Source organism: Zingiber officinale, chromosome 3A (genome assembly GCF_018446385.1).
Source record: "Zingiber officinale cultivar Zhangliang chromosome 3A, Zo_v1.1, whole genome shotgun sequence".
NCBI lineage: Eukaryota > Viridiplantae > Streptophyta > Magnoliopsida > Zingiberales > Zingiberaceae > Zingiber > Zingiber officinale.
In genome coordinates this window covers 46,445,028-46,460,769 of record NC_055990.1, presented here as the reverse complement: position 1 = coordinate 46,460,769, position 15,742 = coordinate 46,445,028, and the positions used below count along the sequence as shown (strand labels likewise).

Here is a 15,742-nt window from a genome sequence, read left to right as displayed (position 1 = left end):
TTGTTTCTTGGACAACCATGAGAATGTTGCTGAACCAAAAGAGAAATAGTACCCTGAGGTGCTTTTCATGTCGTCTAAGGATCCACCAAGATCACTGTCACAATAACCGACAAGGTTAAGTGCGTGATTCTTTTGAAAGCTTAGACCGAGGTCGGTTGTCCCTTGAACATATCGTAAGACGCGCTTTGCTGCACCGAGATGAAAATGGCTCGGACTCTGCATAAATCTTGAGAGTAGACTTGCAGCATACATGAGATCAGGTCTAGTTGCTGTGAGGTATAACAAATTACCAATGAGGCTACGGTAATGAGTGACATCCGCTGCTTTTCCTCCATCTTCCTTTTTCAATTTCTCCCCCATAATGAGTGGTGTAGAGACAGGATTGCATCCCAGCATGTTGAATTTCTTCAGAATCTTTTCTGCATATATCTTTTGGCAGATAAATACTATCTCTTCTTCTTGGTAGATCTCCATGCCCAAGAAATGTCGAAGTAGACCCATATCGCTCATTTCATACTTTTGAGTCATGTCATTTTTGAACTCTTCGATCATCTTCTTGTTGCTTCCAGTGAAAATTAGATCATCAACATAAAGAGTGACTATAAGAACATCATTACCTTGCTGCTTGACATACAAAGTTGGTTCACTCTTGCTCTTCTCGAATTTTGTTTGGTTGAAATAATTGTCGATCTCACTGTACCAAGCACGAGGAGATTGTTTAAGTCCATATAGCGCTTTCTTAAGTTTGTAGACTTTTCCTTCTTTTCCTTTTAGGATGAAACCCTGAGGTTGATCTACATACACTTCTTCCTTCAATTCACCATTGAGAAACGCTGACTTGACATCAAGCTGATAAAGTTTCCACCCTTTGCTGGCGGCGAATGCAATTATAGCTCGGATTGTGTCAAGCCGAGCTACTGGGGCAAACGTCTCCCCGTAGTCAATTCCAGGCTGTTGAGAATAACCTTTGGCAACTAGTCTTGCTTTGTGTTTTTGAATAGATCCGTCTGGGTTGTGCTTGACTTTGTAGATCCATTTAACACCTATGACTTCTTTATCTGTCGGTTTATCAACAAGCTCCCATGTCTGATTTTTTTCAATCACACGGACTTCCTCCTCCATTGCTTTTTTCCACGATTCTTCTTTGATTGCTTTGTCAAAATTTTCGGGCTCAACTGAACAATAATTGCACGTAGCATATATATCGTCTATCGATCTATACCTTTTTGGAGTTGAGCTCGGGGATGAGGAGTTTGATGAAATCGAATCAGCTGAGTTGTGGCTTTCTTCATTGAGTTGAGCTGAGTTTGGATCTGATGGGCTTGTCACTGATGAAATAGGCTCATCGTGGTCTTCTTTGTCAGTGATGATTAGAACGTCTTTCGTGTCGACTTTGTTTTCTTCCCAATTCCATGAAGCATTTTCATCAACTTGAACATCTCGGCTGATGATAACTTGACTTTCTTTTAGGCTAAACAGTCTATAGCCTTTGCTCATGGTGCTGTAGCCGACAAAAATACATCTTTCGCTAGATTCGTCAAGTTTACTTCGTTTCACTTTTGGAATTTGAGAGTAGCATATGCTTCCGAATACCTTGAGATGGTTCACTGATGGTTTTCTACCACTCCATGCTTCAAACGGAGTCTTGTTTGGTATGGCCGTGGTTGGACATCGATTGGATAGGTAAACGGCAGTGTAAACTGCTTCAGCCCAGAAGGTTTTGGGTAAACCTTTCTCGTGTATCATTGATTTTGCCATTTCAACGATCGTCTGATTTTTCCTCTCGGTAACACCATTTTGTTGAGGGGTGTACCTAACCGTTAGTTGTCTTTCTACTCCTTCATCTTCACAAAACTTGTGGAACTCCTTGGAAGTGTATTCCTTGCCCCTATCACTTCGTAGGGTTTTGATGAAGCATCCACTCTGTTTTTCGACGAGACTCTTGAACTTTTTGAATATCGTAAATACTTCGGACTTTTGTCTCATGAAATAGACCCAAGTCATGCGAGTGTGATCATCGATGAAAAGAATGAAATACCTATTCTGAGCATGAGAAAGGGTGTCCATCGGTCCGCAGACGTCGGTGTGGATAAGTTCCAACTTTTCTTTAGCTCTCCATGATACTCCTTTTGGGAAAGGAAGTCGATGTTGCTTTCCAAACGCGCATCCTTCGCATATATGTTGCTTTCCTTCTATTTGAGGAAGTCCTTGCACCATACTCTTGCCAGATAATTCTTTGAGGCTTTGAAAATTAAGATGACCAAGTCGTCGATGCCATAAGGTTGATGTCAGGTAGTCCGAGGTAGAAGCTCGATGAGCTTTTAGATCGGCATAATTGATGTTGAGAGCGAAGCTTCGATTGACCATTTTGATCTTTGTGAACACCTTTGACTTATCTCTCCTGTCAAATATAACACATTCATTGTTATCGAAGCAGAGCTTGTACCCATTTTCCACCAATTGTCCAAGGCTGAGTAAATTTTGACTCAAGCTCGGCACACACAAGACATTGTTGATGCAGCTCGGGCCTTCCTTCGTCTCGATGGCGATTCTCCCAAGTCCTTTTGACTTTGTTTGCTCTCCGTTTCCAAACTGAACAGGAGCATTGATGCTATTGTCGATCTCAGAGAAAATTTCTGAGATCGGCGTCATATGGTTGCTACATCCGCTGTCTAGCAACCATTTTCCTTGCTCCTTGTTGGTGGTTGTGTGACATACATAGAATGTTCCATGTGTCTCCTCAGCTGTTTGATTTTCTCCAACCTGATTTGCCTGATAAGAGTTCCTACTTCGGCAATCTTTGGCGAGGTGACCAAATCGATTGCATATTTTGCATCTCGATTGGCCTTTGAACCAACAGTCCTTCTCGGAGTGATTTGGCTTATTGCAGTTGCTGCAATTCGATGAGTTATCTTTTCCTCTTCCTTTTGAGTTACGTCCACCTCGTCCTCTTGATTTCCATCCACCTCGTGATTGGCCCTCTCGTTCGTTGTTACCAATTTTGAGCTTTGATTGGAATGCACCCTCTATTGGCTTTTCAGAATGTCTGGACAATCTTTGCTCGAACGATTTTAGGGACGCCATCACTTCTTGAACTGTGAGTGTTGTTAGGTCCTTTGTTTCTTCAATGACGGCAACAATGGGATCATATTTCTCAGGAAGACAGATGAGAATCTTTCGTACCAGTCTCTGATCTGTAATATCTTCACCATGAGATTTCATTATGTTGACCAAATCAAAGATTCTGGTTGAGAATTCCATGAGCGTTTCTTTTTCCTGCATCTTGGCATTTTCGAATTCCTTGAGTAGTGATTGGAGCTTAATCGCTCTCACTTTCACATCTCCTTGAAATTCGCTCTGCAAGATCTCCCATGCTTCTTTAGCAGTGTCGGCACGCATGATTCTGGGAAATATAGCCTTAGTGACTGCTCTTTGAAGGATTGAGAGAGCACTTGCATCAGCTTGTCGAGACTTCTCTAATTTCTTCAGACCGGCTTCATTGAGGGCAGTGGTTTCCTCGGGCTCTTGCACTCCATTCTCCACAATCTCCCATTGGTTAAGAGATCGAAAGATGGTCTTCATCTTTACGTACCAGAAATCATAGTCTTCGCCATTAAACTCTGGGATGAGATGATTGATGTTTGTTAAGCTCGAGCTAGCCATGGATTTGGATTGGTAGAACCTGGAGGCTCTGATACCAACTATTGAAGAATTTTGGTAGAACTCTTGAGGAGAAAGAGATATTTTGTTTTCTATATACTAAACTTTTGATTACAAAGTCATTATATAGACTTGAAAGAAACTTAGAGGGTAAGTAAACTTAGATGCTAAACTTAGAGGGTAAGTAAGCTTAAATGCTAAACTTAGAGGGTAAGTAAGCTTAAATGCTAAGTAACCATTTAGCTTATCAATGTGACTCTTTGATTCAATTGCATGCATGATGGAAGAGTGATGATCCAACTTCCTTATATTGATGGTCAACACATTAACTTTAACAGAGGGAAGCATGCACGTCTGGAGCAGGGTTAAACGCTTGATGGAGGCGGAGTGGAAGCTTAGCTTGTCCATGCCATGCTGGAGCAAATAGCAACGGAAGAGATGGAGTGTCTCGAGGAAAGGGCAGGAGGCGAGGAGGTTGCATAGGAAATCATAGCTAACGACGCTGGATTTCATTTGAAGGAAGGTGAGGAAGGCGCAGCCCAAGGGCGAGAGGGGACGGCGATCTGAGTATTTCGAAACCCTGAAGCTTCTGTTCAAGATGAGACTCCTCAGCGACTTGATGTTGAAGATGCAGCAGTTTTCGTTGTCGCTGAGATACAAAAATCCGTTGCCAGAGGCATCGAGGGTGAGGTTTTGCACGCCCGTGTCGACGAGGGAGTCGACGAGCTGATTTTCGTGGGGTATGAGTAAATCGACGACGAAGTGGAAGACGAGGTGGCATTGGCGAATCAGAGCACGGGGGATGGTGAGATCTTTGTGGACGTAGACGCCGTCGGAGGGAAGCCGGACTTCGAGGCGTAAGGCGTCGAGTCGGGGGATGGAGGGGAGGAGGAGGCGGAAGCGGGCGCAGACAGCGGAGAGGGCGACACGTTGCTTGATGGAGAGGAAGGAGAGGATGAAGATAAGGAGGTCGTCGTGGAGGGAAGTGAGGCGGTCATCCAGCCTGCCTCCCTGTTCACGCCGGCGCTTGTTAGTCTGGTCCGTCATCAGGCGAGCAAAGGCGTCGGGATCAGGCTGTCTCTGCCGCCTTCTCACAGTTTTATCGCCGGAGGTAGCGATGAGAAGAGTAATTAACCAATAAATATCACGGGAAGGATTGGTTATTAATTCTATTTTATTTATTGACTTATTTATTTATTTTTTACCTTCATTACCACGTTAATTAACTAACAATTATAGTAAAAAATTATTTATTATCCAAAATAGTCTTATTTCTATTGTTTGAGCATTCTGATAATATAATTCCTTAACTACCCAATAAATATATTATAAAAAAAAATACGGTATTAAATATTTGGAAATCTTACAACATTACTATTTAATTAAGAAACTATAGCTTTAATAGTTAATTTTGGTGAAATTTAAATTAAATTATGTTATTATTTTTTTCACACCAAAAATAATTTTAAGACTTATTAATAATTTTCTCTCATTATTTATTAATAAAAAATTATATACTGTCATAGTTCTCTTTAATCTCACATCATAAGATCGGTAATATCACGAGTGGAGAAACTTCTATAAATACTTTGGATCGACGACGTTAGAAAGAATACCTTTCTCGACATTTTGGCTAAGATCAAATGTATTATCTATTCTTATCAGTTTAATATCTAATAGAAAAAATTAAATTAATTTTTTATGAGGAAAAATTTATTACACTAACTTGTTGTTTGGGTTCGGAGCATCACCCTTGAGTTGTATTACTACATAGAACTTCCCAAGTCTAATTTATGGGCATATGATAATAATTTATTATAATGCGGGTGCAATTAGATTTTATTTTAGGGTTTTGATATTTAAGAATGTATCTAAGTCTTGTCAATTTATTCTTTACCTTCATTACCACGTTAATTAACTAACAATTATAGTAAAAAATTATATACTATCCATAATAGTCTTATTTCTATTGTTTGAGCATTCTAATAATATAATCCGTTAACTACCCAATAAATATATTATAAAAAAAAAATACGGTATTAAATATTTGGAAATCTTACAACATTACTATTTAATTAAGAAACTATACCTTTAATAGCTAATTTTGATGAAATTTTAAATAAATTATATTAATAATTTTAAGACTTATTAATAATTTTCTCTCATTATTTTTTAATAAAAATGTATACACTATAATGCTTCTCTTTAATCCCACATCTTAGGATCGGCAATATCACGAGCGAAGAAATTTATATAAATACTTCGGTTCGACGATGTTAGAAAGAATACCTTTCTCAGCCTTTTGGCTAAGATCAAGCGTAGTATCCATTCTTAACAGTTTAATATCTAATAGAACAAATTAAATTAATTTTTTATGAGGGAAAGTCTATTACAGTAACTTGTTATTTGGGTTCTCGAGCATCACCCTTGGGTTGCATTACTGCATAGACCTTACCAAGTCTAATTTATGGGCATATGATAATAATTTATCTGTATTCATGCATTATATTACCCATACAATGCGGGTGCAACCAACTTTCAGGGTTTTGATATTTAACAATGTACCTAAGTCTTGTCAGTTTGACTAAGGGTTAATCTAAACAGGACTTGATGTCTAGAAGAGAGAAGTCTAGTCAAGACTAGAAGACTAGCAAGGAAAAGTCCTAAATTAGTTAGGCAAGGGTAAATCTTAGTGATTGAAGCTAGGCAGTGAAAATCTTAGGAGGAGGTAACCCTAGGTGATGGAAGTCATGGTGAGTAAAGCTAGGCAATGGAAATCCTAAGGGATGTAACCCTAGATGGTGGAAGTCTTGGTGAGTGAAGTCAGACAGTAGAAATCCTTGGGACAGGTAACCCTAGGTGGTGGAAGTCCTGGTGAGTGAAGTTAGGCAATGAAAATCCTAACGGGAGATAACCTTTGGTGGTGGAAGTTCTGATGAGTGAAGCTAGGCAATGGAAATCCTAGGGGGAGGTAACTCTAAGTAATGGTAAAGTCTTGTATGCAGCCTAAGCATGAAGCCTAGTAGGTCGGATAGACTTATAGGAGTGTGACTTGATCCTAAGGAATTGACCCTTAGGTGGTAAACTTGAAGAAGGGATCTCCAAATAAAAGATAGGCCTAGTAGGCCAGGTAGACTTACAGATATAGGCTAGGTTGCTTGTTTGTATTTGTATGACCATTTTACAAGAACTTGGAGCTGGAAGCAAAATAGAGGAGTAGACAAATGTAAATAGGTGAACCGGACTTGACTCGGGTCGAACCAGACCCAAATCGGTTCGGGTAGACTGACTGGGTTCTGTCTATATTGTTGAGTTGTCAAAAACATTAACATAGAAGATAATGTTGCAAAATATCATCTTCATGATTTGGATCAAGATGAGGATAAGCTAGATAATGTGGATAGATATAAGGCTTCATCCAGATATAGCTTCATCAAAATAAGAGTTAATCCAGATAAGGATCTGAGCAAACTCTATAAAAGGAGACGAAGACTCTATGTTCAATACATCAATACTTCTAATACTCATATTTCATATGCTCAAAGGAAAGCTACGACATGAAGCTTTGCTACCGGGGAAGCTCTAGGAAAGATGCGCAGCACTGTAGCAATAAGACACAATTGGCTGAGACCTTGCTGGTCACAATACCAACTATATTTCGTTCCCAATAAAATAATTTTGGACAAGATCATAATCTGGCCAAGATTCCCAATTATGACCGAACCTCATAATATGACCAAAACTCATAATTTGTAGATCATAGTAAACCTATCATGTAGTTTTATATCACATATAAAATTCTAATAACTTAGTATATCTCTTTGCAAGTGGCTCTGATACTACTATAAGGAACTATGGTGCTAAACACGTGAAAGCGCAGCAGAAAACATCTAGTTCCTTATCAAAAAGATCCATGCGAAAGGAAGTCATATACTAAGTCTTACATGAGAGGATTATACCTTTGATGCATGTCTGTCGTAATTCCGACAGCAACCTTTCTTTGGATGCAGGTCTCAGCACAATCAAGTGTCTGTGCCTTTACGGTATATCCATATGAACATGTTCCGTTCATCTCACGAACTCTCGATCTGGAGAAGAACCAACTTTGTGGTGCTAGCCACACAAGGTGATTTGGCCATGAGGAAGGATCGGCTAAGAGGAAGAAGAAGAGGAAGGAGAAGAAGACAACAATGAACTTTTTTTACAATCAATGGTCAAAATTCCTCCTTTTGTACTCTCATGGAATACCAAAAGTCCATTTAACTCTTGATCTCTCTTTTGCCTCTTGATCTTCTTCATGAATTGACTCTTAGTCATCTTTCATGAAGAGTCTTTTGGTCAAGTTAAAATTGATCTTTCCTCTTTCCTTTTGGTCAAGTCAAAATTGACCTTTCCACTTCCTTGGTGAATCCAAGTTCACCCAGTGAGTCTAACTCATTGAACCTTATCAATCCCAATTGACTCCATGGACATCAAATTAACTCCATGAATCTAATTCAAATTAGACTCAATCCAATAATTGGATCCAATTGAGTCTAACTCAATGAGTCTAATTCCGATTAAACTTCTCTTTATTTTTCTCTTAATAGATTGGATTATTATATTAGATTAACCATTAACTTAATAACCCAATAAGCATAATCATCTCATAATTGGCTCTTAGGACTATTACTAACACTGTGTAGGTTGCTGACGTGGTAATTGCTTAAGAAGTTCTTAAGCGATTATGTCACTCGAAGAAGTCCTAGAAAAGAGTTTTTCATGATAGTTGCTCTAGGACTCTCCTCTCCGGTTTGCTCACCAATTCTTGGAAGTTTTGGGAGATAAAGTGTTGTTGCATTTTCCACCTTCAAGAGACATTCAAAGGGATTCAAAGTTCAAATTGTTAAATCATTTTTGATTTGTATTTACATTTGTTTCCTTGTTTCAAGTTGTATGTCTTGTTCTTGAGTTGTACGAGATTTCTCCACGTCTGGATTGTTCCGAGAATGAGTGTTTACATAGTGGAAAATGTGCTCGAGTATGGATCCTTAGATTAGTCACCTCTTCTTGAGGTAAATACTAAGTCAATCATTGTGTTAGTATTGGTGGAACTTTGCTTCATATTTTTCACTGTATATCATCATCAACAAAATGAGACAAGTTATTCATCCTCCTCTCTCCTTTAGCTCATGGAGTGTCCCAACATAATGCATGTTAGATCTTTTTGGATAGCTTTTAACTTATGTGAATAATTAACATGTTATGTGAGAAAGGGAAAAAACTCTAAAGGTTATGCTAGTAATATTTAGGTAGAATTATTATTTTAAAAAATCAACTCATTAATTAAGGACTATGCTTCTTTTCCAACATGACCTATCTGGTTGAGATCGTCAACCAGATATTTTGCTATTCGTTTTTCTTATTTATTTGGTTTAACGTAGATATGTACTCAAACATAGTGCCTTATTCTATGATTAATTAAGCTTTTGTGCTTTATAAATTACTAGCCAACAGTGATGAGTTTTTTTCTTGTTGGTAAAAATTTAAATTCTTTAAACATATAAAAGAGTATTATAAAAAATTATAAAATTAAAAGAACCTTAATAAAAAATTTAAAATTTTATATTTTTAATAGTAATTATAAAAAATAAAACAAAATTAAAAAAATAAAAATAAAAAATTATTTTGGGGCTCCTTTGATTAAAACTTAAAATATCACTACCTTAGTCCTATTTTAAAGAAAGTATTACCATTTTAGTATTATTTTGACGTTACCACTTTAGTGCCAATTTCATCAATATATCATCACCTTAGTATTAATTTCATCAAAGCATCACCACTTTGGTACTCTGTAATCAAAGCATCACAATCCAAAGATGAAATATTAAATGATTTTGTAAAATACCGAAAAAGGACGAATAACTATAAGAGAATTTTTCAAAATTTTTAGAAATTTTCTGGAAATTTTTTGGAGCTCGTATGACGAGTTTAAGGGGGATCAAATATTGGGCCCCAGGAAAGCCTGTTTAGGCTACCCCAATTTAAACGAGGAAAAGTTGAATTTTCCTTTTCATTTTCTTTTATTTTTCTCCCATTTTCCCCGCGTGCCCGAGCCGTCCCTGATGTTGTCTGTTCCCTTTCATAACTGGCACCGCACGCGACAGTTTCCTCTCCCTCGCAGATAAAAATTGGTGGCCAAGGGAAGCCTCGCCTCTTCCTCTCACCTCTACCGATTTCCCTCCTCTGCCCATCGCCCCTTGTCGTGGAGATCGCTTGAAACCGAGCCTCTCCCTCTTCGTGAGTTACTGCCGTGCCACCGACGGACCTCACCGTGCCCTAGTTTTCTTCGCGTCTTCTTCCCTGGGCGATTGGCGACTCTTCCCTCAGCCGATCCCTTCCCTTCAGCCGAGGTGCCCTCGCGACCCCAAACTCCTCTGTCCTAGATCTATCTTCCACCTCCGCTGTGAGGCCTGCACTGACCATCACCGAAGTGACCGAGTCTTCCATTCTCTTCGCCCGACACCGCGACGCTCGACGGACGTTGTGCCACAGCGTCACTGATTTCGATCATTTTGGTCGATCGTCATGCCGCCTTCCTCTGCACCGGCTCGGTACTGCAGTAGCCACTACCGATTTGTGCCCTAGTTCGGCTGGAGTTGGTGGTGATCGGCTTGCTGGACAGAGGGTTCTCCTTCTTGTGGCTTAACCTCGAGCTTCCACCGTCGATCTTTCTTTCTTCTTTCCCCCGCTCATAGGTGAGTGAGGTGAGCATCTTATCTTTGTTGTTCTTTCTTATTTGATCACTGGTTGTAGTTCTCTTTCGATATGCGATTGGGTTATAGATCCAATCGGTAGCACTTTGAAACCTATTGGATCTCAACAAGAAAGTCTTGATTTTGGGTATTTGATTTGGTGATCAGTAATTCCAGCTTGCTTCCGTCACATTTTTCAGTAGTTGTTCCTGGCCGTGAGTCAACAGGGACGACTTTATATTAAGGTAAGGAGTAGGGTAATGAAATGAATATTGTTTATGTGTTGAATTAGGTATGAGGTAGACTTCATGATTAGTATAATTGATTTAGGTTTGGATTATTAATCTAATGGATTGATTGGGGATTAGGTAACTAACCCTAGTTAACCGTTGGATTTAATTTAGTTAGGATGAGGTTTAGGGTTTAGCGTTTTTCCTTAAATTATTCTTAAGGATTTTATTTAGGTATTCATTTGAGTTGTAGCTATATATATATATATATAACACAGGACTTTGACGCGAGACAAGCATTTCGATGTCGGATTTGGACCGGATTGGACTTTCTATTTGAGGCGGGTACCTTGACTTATCTATTTTTGATATGTCATATTGATATGCTTAGTAGTCTTTAACAAGTAGTAATATTTATGTTCATTTTTGCATTAGTATGTCATTATCTATTACTTAAGCATGCTATATTTATTTCCTGCTGTTGCATTCATGTTCCTTTGATTATATATGATCTTAAGGTAATGACATACCATGTCATATTATGTTCAAGACATTAATCTATTTTACCATACCTGATATGTGTACCTAGATCATATTATTTAATCCATATATCTTTAAGTAGACATTTTGGTAGAGATGGATAGGATCAAGATATTTCCATGCTTAGTGTCATGCATCATCTCGCATGATTGCATGCTGTGCAATTGTCGACTCCATTATTGTTGAACACATCGCCAGTTACATGGATCTGCACACACAACCACTCATGGGTTAGTGGTTTTTATCAGGCAAGGTGTGTTGCAGCAGGTTGCTCTGTCAAGGGTTCCGCTGGTCCACTCATGGGTAGTGTGACACAGCGTTGAAGCAGGATAAGGATCCCTCCTCTGGACTGGCTCAGGGAGATGAGAGCAGATGAGAGCATTGAGCTCCCCCACTTATGATTTGGGGTAAGGAGGATAGGTGTACTCCGATAGCATCTCATCCACTCGGTCACTCATCAGGAGCAGTGATGGCATAGTGCACGGTTGTCACAACCCTACCCACTCAGTCTCACCATCATGTGTGAGATGGATGACTGGCAGTAGGGGTGACCAGGACATATCATTGGCATCATACGCATTGATGCATTTATTGCTTGTGTTTGCTGCACTTTATATACTGCATATTTGGTGAATGCATATGTTTGACATGCATACAGGATTTATAATACTCTCGGTCTGACGACCTTGTTATCCCTATACCCAGGTCCTGGTTAGTACAAATACTCCTGCTCCTTACAGTTTTACATTTTTCATATGATATATATATCCAGGAAACTGTACGCATACTTATTATTAGTTGTTATTTCTTACTATGCATGTCAGTAATTACCCACTGAGGAGTTGACTCACCCTGTTGATATTACTATTTCAGGTTGAGGCTGTCCGGAGATCTCCAGTCGCTAGTCCACTGCAGATCGTAATGATGTTTGTTTGGTCTTTTGGTTTTTATTATTATACTATCTAGATTATATTTTAGACTTGTATCTTTTTGGCACTTGATCTTGTATGGTCTTTTATTTGTCGATGGGGTTTTATTTGGATATGTTCTACTACATGCCTGCCTGTACGACAGAAGAGGTGAGTTGATTTTATTTGCGTCATTAGGATTTGAGTTTTATGGGTGTAGTTGAGTAGGAATATGATTTGAGTTTTATGAGTGTAGTGGAGTAGGATATTTGAGATGATTTCCTTATCATTGTTTTTGCTTAGGTTTAGTTTTTACTATTAAACTACGTGAGTGCTTGCTAATTATTTATATATATATGTTTCCGACCGTGTTGGCCGAGGTATCTAGATTGATATAGTCAAGTTTCATATTGTCATCCGTACAGGGGAGATGCTGCCGAAATTTCTTCTAGCAGGGACTGCCTGGGGTGTGACAATATTATTTGGTATCAGAGCCAGGTTTGCGAGTCAAACTGGGTATTTATTTTCAGATTTGTACAGATTTCCGTTATGTTCGTGTTTCAGAATTCCGTTTGTATGGATTTCCGTTAATTTTCTCGTACGAAATTCTGAGGTTATAAAATGGGGACTGGATAGCGACGGAATATCTCTAGATGGAAAATAGGTATAAAGGTAATTTTATAATTTTTATACTTGTAGTAATATCTGAGTTATAACTTAACAAATATGAGGAGATCTACACGGGCAGTATCTGCGAGACGTGGTGCTGGACGGCCACGTAAGAGGACTTTGGAATCTCTGGCAACAGACTCACCAGAGATCCCTACTAGGGTTGAGCCTGTCGGTCAGGGACAGACTCAAGATACTGCGGGTGCGTCGGGCTCTCTGACTCCGGTGGGTTCGTTAGAGGTATTCACCCATACCTTATACACTGTACCACACGTGGCAAACCCGATACCTCCACCAGCAAAGCCTGCGACGTATCCAGCACCACTGCTACCTGGATCTACCGTGTACCAGACACCAGCAGCACTCGTGCCCCCAGTGCCTACAGTGTACCTAGCACCCGCACCAGTGATACCGGTTGCTCCATTTTCGGTACCACCACCTACCGTACCTCCAGCCGCGGCCACTCCTATCGACCTGGCAGTACCACCAGTGGTACATTCTCCAGCTTATGCAACAGCACCGGGAGTACTTTCCCCAGTCTATCCAGCGGTACCACCTGTAGCACCAGCTCCAGTGATTCCACCAATTCCCGCGCCAATCCCTACCCACCTCACTGATATTGTCGCGGCACGAGCCCGGATTCCAGCATTGGCAGAGTCGATGAAGATTTGATTCACACTATTCCGCGGAGAGAATGATTTGAGTGTGCCCAGTCCTGGATTGAGACTATGGAGTGGACCTTCTTCTATATGGCTTGCTCCGAGTGGGAGAAAGCAGAGCTGGTTGCTTTCCATCTACGAGACGAGGCTAATATCTGGTGAGATACGCAACATTCCAGCATAAGCAAGCAGAACATCACCTGGGCGAGATTCAGAGAGGCTTTTGAGAGATGGTATTACCTACGAGCATATCAGATGACTCGCCGCCAGGATTTTCTAAGTCTGCGACAGAATAACCGCTCGGTGACAGAGTACAATGCGGAGTTTAATCGGTTGGCCAGATTTTGTCCAGAATTAGTTGCTGAGGACAGATCCAGCATGCTTCAGTTTATCTAGGGACTGGATGGTCATCTGCAAGTAAAGATTGCCAGTTTTAATAATTCTTCCTACATAGAGATACTGGACAGAGCCTTGATGATAGAGTAAGCTCACCAGAGAGCATACCCGGACAAGAAAAAGAAATAGATGAATCGGACATCTGAACAGATCCAGCAGCCACAGTCTACACAACAGTAGAGTGGTCGCAGTCGGACAGGGCAGGGAACTTCTGGGGCATCTGGTCAGCCTCAAAAGTCAAGGTGATCTTCATCAGGACATTTCTGGCCTCCACAGCAGACCCGGAAACAACCCGCCAGTGACATCCACTGCGCCTGGTGTGAGTCCAGAGAGCACACCACATCAGCCTGCACCCTGGGACAGCCAGTTTGCTATTATTGCAAACTGCCTGTGCACATGCGCCGAGATTGTTGGCTGAAGGCTCAGTATATTGCTTCTGGAGTTTCTGGTCATGGAGTTCAGCTCAGTCAGATAGTGACTCAGTGAGGAGGGCACAACCCAAACTTCGCATCGCCAGCAGAGGATAACTCCCCCTGTAGCTGCTACATATGGCATGCTCGGACAAGAACCCCTCAGTTACCACAGAGTTCTGTCGTGGGACCCTAGTATCAGCTGCAGCCTCAATCCCTAGTCCAGTATCTGCAGCCCCAGCCTCTGGTTCAGTACCAGACGCAGTCTCAGCTACCAGTACAGTATCAGTCACAGTCCTCTCTTCCACCTTTGGCTCAGTATCTAGCACCACCTCAGTGGCCAGCTCCTGCCTAGATGCAGCAACCGCTGGCAGCGCTACCACCTCCACCTCCGCCAGAGACTGGACATATTCATGCGGTCACCAGAGAGGATGCGCAGTGGGTTGACGGATCCGTTTTCCATTGTACGATTTCTATTTATACCTTATCTACTGATATACTGATAGATATTGGTAGCTCACATTCTTTTATATCTCGTACCTTTATGAGGGAGATTAGTAGATTACCCACTATTAGACCGCAGCGACTGACCATCTCTCTACCGTCCGGTGATACTTTGGACGTCACCCAAGAGGTCAGAGGTTGCCCGTTAGATTTTGACAACATGATACTAATGGTAGATCTTTTAGTACTGGAAATGGTCGAGTTTGATATTATTCTTGGCATGGATTGGTTGTCAGGATATCATGCCACTGTTGATTGCCAGACGAGGGTGGTCACATTCCGACCTCCGAACCAACCCTCGTGGGATTTCACTGGCATCAGAGACGACGATATATCGACTATTTCGACAGTTCAGGCTCAGAAGTTGCTGTCACATGGCTGTCAGGATTTTCTGTTATCTTTGATTAATACTGAAGATGACAGTAGATCTCAACTCTCCGACGTTCCAGTAGTTCGAGAGTATCCGGATGTATTCCTAGAGGAGCTAGCAGGTTTGCCTCCCAGAAGGTAAGTGGAGTTCGCTATTGAGTTGATTCCGAGAACCGCACCGACATCAAAAGCTCCTTATCGTATGGCACCAAAAGAGTTGAATAAACTGAAGGTTCAACTCCAGGAGCTTTTAGAAAAGGGATTTATATGCCCTAGTGCTTATCCGTGGGGTTCTCCGGTATTATTTGTCAAGAAAAAGGATGGTACTATAAGGTCGTACATAGACTATAGACATCTGAATGTAGTGGTCGTCAGAAATAAGTACCCCTTACCTCGGATCAAGGATTTATTTGATCAGCTCAGAGGTACATCAGTGTATTCTAAGATTGATCTGTGGTCCGGATATCATCAACTGAGAGTAAAAGAATCTGATATTCAGAAGACAGTATTCCGAACCAGATACAACCATTATGAGTTTTTGGTAATGTCATTTGGGCTTACCAATGCTCCAGCGGTATTTATAGATTTGATGAACCGCATCTTCCTGGAGTATCTCGATCAGTTTGTTATCATTTTCATCGATGACATATTGGTCTACTCACG

At 40.7% G+C, this 15,742-nt stretch overlaps 2 pseudogenes; both read left to right on the top strand.

Moving 5' to 3' along the window:
• The first annotated feature begins 5,272 nt into the window (after nt 1–5,272).
• On the top strand, nt 5,273–5,449 carry LOC122054272 (annotated as a pseudogene).
• A 496-nt stretch (nt 5,450–5,945) lies between these two features.
• LOC122054256 lies at nt 5,946–6,123 on the top strand (annotated as a pseudogene).
• Nucleotides 6,124–15,742: the final 9,619 nt, after the last annotated feature.